Source organism: Cornus florida, unplaced genomic scaffold (assembly GCF_030987335.1).
Source record: "Cornus florida cultivar Cherokee Brave unplaced genomic scaffold, ASM3098733v1 CherokeeBrave_3.0.0_Hap2_Chr11, whole genome shotgun sequence".
Classification (NCBI taxonomy): domain Eukaryota; kingdom Viridiplantae; phylum Streptophyta; class Magnoliopsida; order Cornales; family Cornaceae; genus Cornus; species Cornus florida.
In genome coordinates, this window is record NW_026775581.1 from 47672263 (window position 1) to 47684602 (window position 12340).

Here is a 12340-nt window from a genome sequence, read left to right on the forward strand (position 1 = left end):
TTCCCATCTCTCTAGCATTTAAGGTACTAGTTATTTGCCCTACTTGGGTTTCTAGCTTAGTAATGGATTGAGAGTGAGAATGAAGCAATTGAGTGTTAGCCTCTAGAGTGCCTAGAGCGGTCAAAAATTTCTCTTCAAAGGCGGGACTCCTAGAGTTTCCTTGGAAATAAAATGGTTGATTAGGGAAATGAGAATTAGAAAATTGATTGCTATGTGATTGAAATGATGATGATTTAAAACCTTGGGAACCTTGGCCTTGCATTAGTGGCGGAATATACTTCTCTTAAAAACCACCTTGGGGAGGGTTTGAGCCTTCCCCTTGGCTTTTCCAAGAAAAGTTTGGATGGTTCCTCCAATTTGAATTGTAATGAGTGCCATTGGGATTATTCCCTTGATTAAAAATGTAGCATTGACTTGCTCATGGGGCTCACTTTGCATATATCCATGTGGATAATTGGAAGTAGAATGCAAGACACTTAAACAAGTCATGCAAGATTTATTAGATGCACGATGATGAATATGAGTAGGGGAGGAAGATACTTGATTCGCCGAATTTTGGTTGATCAAAAATTAATCAAACCTTTGAGACAAGGATTTCATCTCAGCGGCTATGTCATTGGAGTTGTCAACTTGATACAAGCCAACACTCTTCCTTCTACCTAGGTTTCTACCATTTTTAGAAGATAAGGACCTATGGATGGAATTTTCACTCATACTATCATACAATTGCCACACATCATTTTTATGCTTGTCAAGATAAGAACCACCCATAGATGCATCAACCATACCCTTGTGATTATCCGGTAAACTTTCAAAGAAATATTGAACTAATTGCCACTTAGGTATGTCATAATGAGGGCACTTTCTAAGCAAATCATTAAACATTTCTTATGCCTCATGAAACATTTCCCCATCCCTTTGAGAAAATTCTCTAATTGAAGTTCTCATGGCATTGGTCTTAGAAACCGGATAGTACTTTTTCAAGAATGTTACATTTCCGCCCAAGAGGTTATCGAAAAAGGCCTAAGATTGTTGAACCAATATTTTGCTTTGTCTTTAAGGGTGAAAGGAAAAAGTTTAAGTCTTCAAACTTCTTCTGGCATGTCCGTGTATTTCACGGTGGAACACACTTCAAGAAACTCATCCAAATGCTTATAAGGTTCTTTACTAAGAAGTCTATGATAGTTAGGAAGCATTTGAATGGTTTGTGGTTTGATTTCATAATGAGGTGTTCTAAATGGAGGCAATTGAATGCAAGTGGGTGCATTATATTTATTAGGCATATAATGGTCTCTTAATGTAATAGGAGGATTCACAATTAGTGGTGCTACATGAACACCTTGATTAGCTTGAACCATAGGAGGTTGTGGACCAAAGATTGGTTGAGGCATTCCCAATGGAATTTGGCCTTCTTATTGTGGTGGAATGAATGGTCTAGGCACGCCTAATGGTACTTGAACATTTGCATGATTCACATTAGGGTAGAGGATGCCTTGTTGGTCTATGTGACCAAGGTCCTCCACATGGTCGTCATTCAAATTCTCCATTGGTAAAATGGAGTGATGAGAACTACCTTTTCCCCTAGGGTTACGAACAACTGATTCAAGATAAAAATTAAGAGGGATAAGAGTAGGATTTAATGACCTGCGACCATGCATGCACTAGAAAAGACAAATAACAAGTAAATAAGTAAGTAACAAACACTTCGCCCCCATAACAAATCAATCAACAAATCTCCACATACAATAATCCCATGCTCCCATGCTTAAACAACATGCAAAGAAAAGTAAATAGCCTCCACGCGGGCTCACGATTTATCTAAGAAACGAAAAACAAGCCTCCACGCGGGCCGAAGTTTTAACTAGAGCTTAAGTTAGGAAGATCTCACAAAGGGTCCTTAAGTAACTTCAATTCATTTTCAACTTCCAAGCTTTGCTATGATTTGCATTTTTTAAAATTTTTAGTCCTTTTTGTGCTTAGCTTTGCTCCTTGCTTTGAATTCTCTTTTGCTCAACTTCCTTGCTCAATTCACCTAGCCAAATAAGAACAAACACAATAAGTAACCAAAAATAAAAATATGGTAAAGACACAATTAAAGGTGTACTAGTCCCTAATTGTTTCCAAAACACGGTATTGCCAATTCAAATCCCCGGCAATGGCGCCAAAATTTAACGGTGGTTATTCCTAGAGGCCAAAATAATGTAGTGAATGCACGGTTCAAGAAAAGCCTTTTAAGTCAAGTTTATATTTATAAAAACTACTACTACCACTACTACTAACGTAGCAAGAGTGAGTAGGGATCGTCCCAAGGGATTAGAGGGCTACTAGTAATGGAAACAATGTTTAGGGTTAGTAAGTAGAATGATCAAAGGTAGATTGCTTGGTTGATTAAACTATAATTAAGATTAAGCAAGTTCAACGTAAAACAAGCAATTAAAGGATAGAGAAAATAAGAGAGAGAGGTGACTTAGAAATCACCACTAAGCATCACATTTCTCTACACTCAATTCACAGTTAATGAGGGGGAAAACATATATTGCAACAATAGTGAGTGTGTGTGGTTGTTTTAACAAGCTGGATGACCAATTAAGTATATATTGTCTAAACAACATAATGAATAGCACAATATATCAAACTAAGTCATTAATCCTTCTTTAAACTCATAATCCAGACACATCACATAATTAGAGAAATATACTACTTGCATTTATAAGTATGGAACATCAAACAATAAGCATGGATTGTCCTCTCATTTAAAAACTAGGGTAACTACACTACATCTAAGCTAATGACATGGAAATTAAACTAATTAAACTAAGGGAGAGGCACAATCCATCAAGAAATGAGTATGAACCATCAAATAAACTACAAGAGCATTCTATTAAGCACTATATCTTGACAATCTCTAGATCTATAGCATCAACACACATAGACATGCATCAACAACATAAGAGATAGAGATAAATACATGAACATCTATTCTAGCATACATAGACATATGGATAGAATGAAATGATCAATTGGAAGAATTAAACCACACAAATCATTGAATAAACAAGATCTATGTATATAAATATGTCAAAACATGTATTACAACACAAATCCCCTAAAAAATACATAAATTAAGGTAAAGAAAGCATGTTTAGGGCTAACTCTAGCCCCAAGAGGATGTCTAGCCACTCCTAAATGGTGTCCTCCAACCCTCAAGGGCTATGTCCATGGTAGAAGTGCTCTTCTTCTTGAGGAAGATGGAAAACCTCTCTAGAATGTGTCTCTAGCCTCCCCTTCTCTTTTCTTCCCCTCTAAGAATTGTATCTCTCTACTCTAAAAAGCATATCAAAAACTTATTTGTAAAAATGGCTCATAATCCTTATATAGGTAGCTCAAATGTCACACCCAATGGTCTAGGCTCATACACAAGGGCTCCTCCAGTGATTGCACAATGAGACAACTTTTAATGAGCTGGAAAGATATTTTTTTCGAAATTGAGGAAGTTCGATTCATCAAACTGTGTTGAGATCGATCGAACATGGCTGAGATCTATCAAACTTTGACTGGATCGATCCTCCCATGGCGACGCCTTTTTGGATAAAGACAGATCTGATATATTTTGGGGAAAGAGATGAAAGTGGCAGGTAGGGTGGTACAACAGGATAAGATGGAATCTTTTCGATCTATCTGAGCATTGTTGGATCGATTCAACTTTATGGCATCTTTGGATAAGGACAACAGGGCTTGGATCCATCTTGGAAAGTCTAGATCGATGAACTTTCGATCGATCGAAGTATTCTTGAGATCAATCGAACATGCTTATTTCCACACTTTGCTTTATTCTGTTTCCACTTTGCTCATTTCTTCCATCCAGCTTAAGTTAGCTTTTTTTAAGCTTTTATTTGGCTGAATTAGCTTATTTTGGGGATAAGCACCTAGAAAGGATAATAACACGAAATTAGTCTAAAACGGGAAGGTAAGATAGATAAATGTTCTAAAATACCTAAGTTTAAGGGGTTTAAATGAGCACTTTTCAGCGCTCATCATTCGGGGCCATCTGAGTCAATTTTACACTCAACTGGGCAGATTTACAAGAATTTTGGCCCCAGAGCACGAGCACAACTTTCTGTGCTTGAGCACAAATTATAAAAATAAAGAAAAATGGCTAAGTGTTGAAGAAAAAGGCGCTTCAGAAAAATTCAGCTCCCAAAACTCGAGCCCAACCCTTTAGAGCTTGAGCATTGATGGGAAATTCTGGACCTTCTTCAATATTTCAGGGATAACTTTTCACTCGAAATTCCAAATTGGATAAACTCAGAGGATATGGAAAGAAGACTCAAAGACCGATGTTTTTTCCTCTATAGTAATTTCAATATTCGAACTTTAAATATGTCAAAATAGTATAACACTGTCAAACAAATTTGCTGAAAGAAAAGCAAGCGTTGAGGTTGTGCTCGAGCACAAACCTCCTGGAAGTTAAAAATACAAGTGGGAATGATATAAAATCACCCCTCGTTGTTTTATTATGGATCTAATAGTTCCCAATAACTTTAAAACTCATCCAAATGGGATTAAGACTTGTTCTCCACAATAAAAGAAGATGAGAAGACACATTAAGATCTCTCATACTCTTCTCTTTCCTGTTTCTCTTCTCACTTTTGTAATTTTCGGATCTCGTGGTGGCTTATAGGATTTTGGAGTTCTTTTTGAAGGTTGAAGAAGAAAATTCTAAGGAGTTTTTTGGTGGTCCATAGAGATAGTTTCTATAACATCAATGAAGACATCCTCCCTCTCTATGAGTAGCTAAACTCCATCTTAGGGCCTTGATGTAACCCGAATCCGAATAATATGGTTTAATTATTCTTTAACTTTGGGGATTTTCATTATTTATGTATTTTGATTGCATGATTAAGAGCAATTGACTTAGGATTTCTAAACAATTGGAGTTTTAATGAATAATTAGTTTTTGATGAAATTAATATATTATCTTAGAATTGATTTTACTTTAATCAAATCCAAACTATTCTTATTGTTTGAGATTAGCGGTTAAGGGCTTCTCATAACGATTTGAATAGTGATCATGTAATAATGCTTAAATTGTATTGTGAATGAATGTTTTGATAATTTATACCTACGGAAGACGAGTTGTATTGCACCATAGATTAAAGTAGTTAGGTAGACAATTCGTGTTAACTAAACATAGATTATTATTATTTTTTTAATTAACCTGGGGTGTCCGGGATGGCACGAATTCTTAGGGTCCCTCAACAACCCCACTAATCCTCGAGGACCCGGAAGGGCTCCTCCCCACCCGGGCCGGATAAGTCACTGCAGAGGTAGCGGAGGCTAGCCATAAAGATCACCCAGCGGGACTCGAACCTCAGACCTTGGTCTTACTAAGCTCCAAAGTCCTACGAGTAAATCGTTGGGCCATATCCGAAGTGGATCTGAACATAGATTATTCCTTAACGTAAATTCATGATTTATCTTCTTGAAATCGAATTAAATTGGATGTGGATTCATTTAATTCCCAATTATGCATAAATATTGAAATTTGTAAGGTTGAAGCAATTGGCCATATTATGAGGTTCGTGGTGAAGTTAAGCCCTAAGTATTTCTTCTCTTGACCTCAATATTTGTTCTAATTGCTTATTTTTACTTTTCATGCTATTTAGATATAATCAAAACAAACAAATCTTTTCTTTAAATTAAATTAGCGATTAATTTTACACTGAACAATTCACCACAATTCGTGAAGTTCGACACCCTCAACATAGCCCTATCCTACAAGGATTCGTTCTATTACGGGTGATTTTTATCATTGATAATACACACATCAATTTTTAGCATCATTCCCAGGGAATGTGTAACGGTTCTTGTTAGGTTAAAGATTAGTTCTAGTTTGATTGTTAGTTTAGGTCTTGTAAATAATTTTCTATTAATTTATTTTTGTTTTCGAGTGTAGGAATTTAGGTGCACGAGATGAAGGAGGTAGTCGAGTTGTTAGATACGGGATAGAGAGTGACATTTCGTCTTGCTAGAGACATTAAACTTAGCACCCATGTGACACATTCTGTCTTGTTTGTGATTGTACATTAATAGCTTTTTTTATGATAAAAAAACATTTTTATTTTTGTTTATTTTATTTTTTTATTTATTTTTTTAGTTATTTTTAATATTATTTATCACAACTCTTTAGTCTATAGGAGTGCGATAGTAAGTGTATTTATTATTTCATACCCTTTGGGGACTTGTTCACTTTCACGTGGTGGTGCCTAGTTGATTTCATTGATAGGTTTTTGTATTCAAGTTTGGGGGTACCACCTTACTTGACAATTGCCTATGTTTTGGACGGTTTGATTTTGACATTTATCATTTCTATTGTAATATTGTTCCGACCCTTCTTCTATTTTTGTTCTCATTGAACATTGAGGATAATGTGCAGTTCAAGTTTGGGAGTAAGATAATATAATTGCAAGTTTGTTGATTAATTCCACATTTTTGAAAAAAAATTGCAATTTTTAAATGGTAAAGTTGAGAACATGTGGTGTTCGCAATGATTTTATACATGTGAAGCTAGTTTGATGTCCCAAAGCAGTTTTTAATGGATTAATACATTATGTATATGGAATTAATGTTATTTTGGGGATAAATTGAAAGTTTTTGACATCATGTCTGCATATAGTGGTCCACATTATTCGTCTTTTCACATTCTCATAATTTCTGACTTGTAGAGTACTTCGCATTGCACATGAGCACACTTGAATTTATTTTGTGGGGTTATAAACTTGATATCTCGTTATATTTTGTAATTAACTAAGATGAGTTGGTAGGTTTGGAAATTTGAGGACTGTGGCATAATGACAGGAATATATGCAATGCGATTGTTTTCCACCGAGTAACTGGGACTCTTGCCTTAGTAAGTATTGAGATTTCACGTCAAATGGCAGAAAACTTAGATAAAAGAAAGTTAAAGAGTTAGTTTGGATTCATAGCCTAGTTAACTTAAGTTATTAAGTCCTTTGGGGTGTCTTGACACCTAATGGCCTAAAATCGGCCGATTTAGGAGTCATTGATCGAAAGCTTGCTACATGGGTTTTTTAGAGAGTTGAAAGGATTCGAACATTGCACACAACTCTTATTATTAAAAAAAAAAAAAACAAATATTGAAAAAATTGCATACTTGTGTTAAAATTGTTATTTATGCCTTAGGAATCAAAATTTGAAGAATTTGCTAGCAAGTTAAAGAAGGTTATGAAGTATGTATGAGTATGGATGGTAAGTAACATAGATAGAGGTGAGTTCACTTTTAAAAGCATGCTAGACTCTAAGATTATTTGACATGTGGATTTGAACTTTATGCGGGGACCATAATTGTTGTGTATGATGTTGAAGGTTTGAAATTGTTTCTGATAGTGCATAATCTACATATTTGGTGTAGTTTCATGTTTATTAATTGTTGGGATATCTTTGTGTGCTACGCATGTGATAATTGAGCTAAAGTTTGGATATTTGGGGTTACCATCTCTGGAAACCCTCACGAAACTATATTGCGTCCATTAGGGGTAACTAATGGGCTTAAAGGCTTGTTACATATGCTAAATGCATTCATGATTCCCACGAAAGCGGACTTTATGTTTTTTTTTTATTTTATTTTATTTTATTATTTTAGTTTAGTTGTGTATTACTAAGGGACTAGCACTATGTAAGTTTGGGGGTGTGATAAACTCTAAATATTGCATATTTGAGCTATTAAACATGCATATATTAATGTCATAGTGATACTTTTATCTTAGTTCTTATTTTTATTTTTGTTTATTTGCTTTTCGTGCGTTTTTACCTAAAGATACAGTCAATTTCATGTATTTAGAGCTTATTGCAATGTTCCAGGTGCTTAAGGTGATGTTCGAGGCCTTCCGAGTTAATTTGGAACTTAACCGGGCAAATTTGCAAGAATTCTGGCCCCAGAACTCGAGCACAACTTTCTGTACTCGAGAACAAATCATAAAATTCAAGAAAAATGGCTAAGTATTGAAGAAAAAGACACTTCGAAAAAATTCAGCTCCCAAAGCTCGAGCACAACCCCTTAGAGCTTGAGCACTGATGGAAATTTTGGACCTGCTTCAGTATTTTGGGCATAACTTTTCACTCGAAACTCCAAATTAGTCTAACTTAGTGGCTATGGAAAGAAGACTCGAAGCCCGGAGTTTTTGTCTCTAATAGAAATTGAGAGTGGTACTCTAAATATTTCAAAATGGTGTTACAACGTCAAACAAATTTGTTGAAAGAAAACCAAATGTTGAGGCTGTGCTCGAGCACAATGTTTTGTGCTCAATCACAAACCTCCTGGAAGTTAAAAATACATGTAGGAAGGATGTAAAATCACCCCTCTTTATTTCCTTATAGGTCCAATTGTTCCCAAAAGATGTAAAACTCATCCAAAGGGGATTAGGACTTGTTCTCCACTATAAAAGGAGATGAGGAGACTCATTAAGATCACTCATCCTCTTCTCTCCCCTTTTTCTTGCAATTTTTAGATCTCATGGCAGCTTTTAAGGTTTTGGCCTTTTTTTTGAAGATTGAAGAAGAAAATCCTAAGGAGTTATTTGGTGGTCTATGGAGATGGTTTCTACAACATCAATGAAGACATCAACCCTCTTCATGAATAGCTAAACTCTATCTTAGGGCCTTGATGTTACCCGAATCCGAATAATATAGTTTGATTGTTCTTTAACTTTGGGAATTTTCATTATTTATGTATTTTGATTGCATGATTAAGAGCAATTAACTTAGGATTTCTAAGCAATTAGAGTTTTAATGAATAAAATTGGTTTTTTTATGAAATTAATATCTTGTCTTAGAATTGATTTTACTTTAATCAAATCCAAATTATTCTTATTGTTTAAGATTGGTGGTTAAGGTCTGTTTATAACGATTTGAATAGTAATCATGCAATAATGCTTAAATTGTATTGTGAATGAATGTTTTGATAATTTATGCCTAGGGAAGATGAGTTGTACTGCCCCCTATATTAGAGTAGTTAGGTAGACAATTCGTGCCAACCGAAGAAAGATTATTGCTTAACGTAAATTTATGATTTATCTTCTTAAAATCAAATTAAATTGGATGTGGATTCATCTAATTCCCAATTATGCATAAATATTGAAATCCCTAAGGTTGAAGAAATTGACCATATTACGAGGTTCATAGTGAAGTCATGCCCTAAGTATTTCTTTTCTTTATCTCAATCTTTGTTCTAGTTGCTTATATTTACTTTTCATGGTATTTATATATAATCAAAATAAACAAACATTTTCTCTAAATTAAATTAGCGATTAATCTTACATTTAACAATCCACCACAGTCCTTTAGGTTCGACACCCTAAACATACCCCTATCCTACAAGGATTCGTTTTATTGCGAGTGATTTTTATCATTGATAATACACACATCACTTCTCTTTTTCCATTTCAATTAATTGCCATTTTTTTAGATGTTTCGATGAAGTTAGAAGGTTGAGGCAAGATGCCCCCCTCACTCCTTTCTTATTTGCCAGTACAATGGAAGTGCTCATAGGCATCATTAACAAGTTCATCTCTCAAGTTCCACTATTTAAATACCATTGGAGGTATAAAGAAGCAAAAATATCTCACATATTCTTTGCTGATGATTTGATTTTGTTTCGGCATTGTGATATTACCTCAGTCTTAATACTGCTTTAGATCATATCTTAGCACTCCCTAGACTCTCAATCAATCTTTCAATGGGTAATGTGTTCTTCTATATCCTTAATAGCAATACAAAAGCCTTCATGACACATCTCTTTGGTATCGAGAAAGTTTCTTTTCCTATCAAATACCTAGGTGTTCCCTTCGTATCCACTAACCTTATGGTAGCTGATTGTGGATGCATAACTTCTTAATAAAATTATCTCTAAATTTGTCATTGGTCCTTCAAAAGTTTTTCTTCTAGAAAGAGATTACAACTCATAAGATATTTTCTTATATTCGCCAAGCTACACTAGTCTAGTAACTTCATTCTACCATAGAAAATTATCACAAAGCTTAATTCTTTACTGAGAAGGGTTGTTCTGTCTGACACTAAACTTAATAATTCTGCAGCAAAGGTTGCTTGGAAGCTAGTTTGCAGGCCAAAAAAAACATGTGGTTTTAGACTTCCAAACATTGCAATTCTCAACAAAAATTCATTATGAAGCATATTTGGGAACTAATCAAAGTGGACTAGCAAAGAATTTGGTTAAAGTGAATTTATATGTACTTGAATTTATCTGGGATTTGAAGATTCCATAGTCATGTTCCTAGAGCTGGAGAAAGATACTCAAACTAAGATGATGCGGTGTGTCACCGCACCACAATCAGGCTTGAGAGTGTATGGATTTTAAGGCGAGGACCAAGAGTTTTACATTTATAAAAGCCATAACTACCTTCACTAAAAATATAGCAAGGGTGAGTAGGGATTGTCCCAAAGGATTGTGAGGATTGAACAAGGTCGTGGAATTGCTATTAGGGCTAATAGGTCGAGTGATCAAACAATTGGTTGGTTGGTAGATTAGATAACAACTAAATTAAATTAAATAATTGAATACAATAAAGAGTGAGTAAGAGAGAGAGAGAGATCTTGGGGTTTAGAGATCACCACCAAGCAATGCATATCTGTACCGTTGATAAGTGATTAATGAGGGCAAATGATGTGTTGCAATATTGGTGTGTGTGTTTGGTTAATTCAACAAGTAAGGATGACTAATTAAGCATGTATTGTCTAAACATCATGTGAAAGGCACAATATATCTCAGCAATGAAGCATATATTGTCTAAACAACATGTGAAAGGCACAATAGATCAAAACAAGTCATTAATCCTTTCATTAAGCTCATAATCCAAATACAACACAAGGATAGAGAGATATGCTACTTGCATGCAAAAGCTTGGATCATCAAACAACAAGCATAGATTGTCCTCCCATTTAACATCACATTATAACTACACTACATCTACACTACTAGCATGAAAATAAACTAAGGGAGAGGCACAATCCATCAAGGAATAAGTATGAACCATCAAGAGAATCACAAGAGTATTTCTTTAAGCACTATGTTTTGACAATCTCCAAATCTATAGCATCAATACACATAGACATGCATCAATAACACAAAATCTAGAGACAAGCACATGAACATCTATTCTAGCATACATAGACATATGGATAGAATGAAATGATCAATTGGAAGCATTAAACGACATAAATCATTGAATAAACAAAATCTATATATATCAAAGTGTCAAAACATTAATTACAACACTAATCCCTCAATAATATATAAGATTAAGATATAGAAAGTAAGATTAGGGCTAACTCTAACCCCAAGAGGATGTTTAGCCACTCATAGTGATGTTGCTCCAACCCTCAAGGGCTAACTCCATGGTTGAAATCTGCTCTTTGTTGATGAAGAACTCCAATGGTGTCTCTAGCCTCCTCCTCCTCTAAGCTTGCTCTCCAAGAGATGATATGAGAATGATATTGGCCCTTTTGTAAAAAGCAATCTTATCCTTATATAGGTAGGTCAAAATGACACACAAAATGAGCTGGGGTCGTGCACACAATATTCCCTAATGATTGGATAAAGGACAATTTTCAATGAGATGGAAATTTAACTTTTTCACACTAGAGGAAGTTCGATCGATCAAACCTTGGACTTGGATCGATCGAACTGGCTGAGATCCATCGAACTTAGACTGGATCGATCCAACTAGTTGAGCTTTTTGGAAAAGATAAATCCGAGATATTTTTAGGAAAAGGACAAAAGTGGTTAGTGGGTGGTAAAGCTGTGGATAGGATCAATCATTTGAATGAAGACAAAAGTATTCAATCGATCGAAGGGTGGTGTTGGATCGATCGAACTTTTGGACTTTATGCTTTTGGGCCAAGCCTTGGATCTATCTTGAAGTGCTGAGATCGATCATTTTTCGATCGATCAAACCTTGAACTTGGATCGATCGAACTTTACTGCTTCCCACCTTTGGCTTCATTTACTTCCTTCTTTCTCCACTTTGCTCCTTTCTTTATTTAATCCCAGAATTGCTTCAATTAAGCTCCTATTTGGCTGAGTTAGCGTATTTTCGAGATAAGTGCCTGAAAATGGAAATAATCCAAAATCAATCTAAAACGGTAAAGTAAGATAGATAAAGGTACTAGAATGTCTAAGCTTAAGGGGTTTAAATACGCACTTTTCAGCGCTCATCATAAAACTACTGGCCAATAAGTTTATCAGCCACATAATTGGTGATGACTCATCCATAGGATTTTGAAGAGATTTTTGGCTATCCAATGG

General features: G+C 35.1%; 1 pseudogene; it reads left to right on the forward strand.

Annotated features, from left to right (window-relative positions):
* The first annotated feature begins 844 nt into the window (after positions 1 to 844).
* On the forward strand, positions 845 to 943 carry LOC132287544 (small nucleolar RNA R71; annotated as a pseudogene).
* Positions 944 to 12340: the final 11397 nt, after the last annotated feature.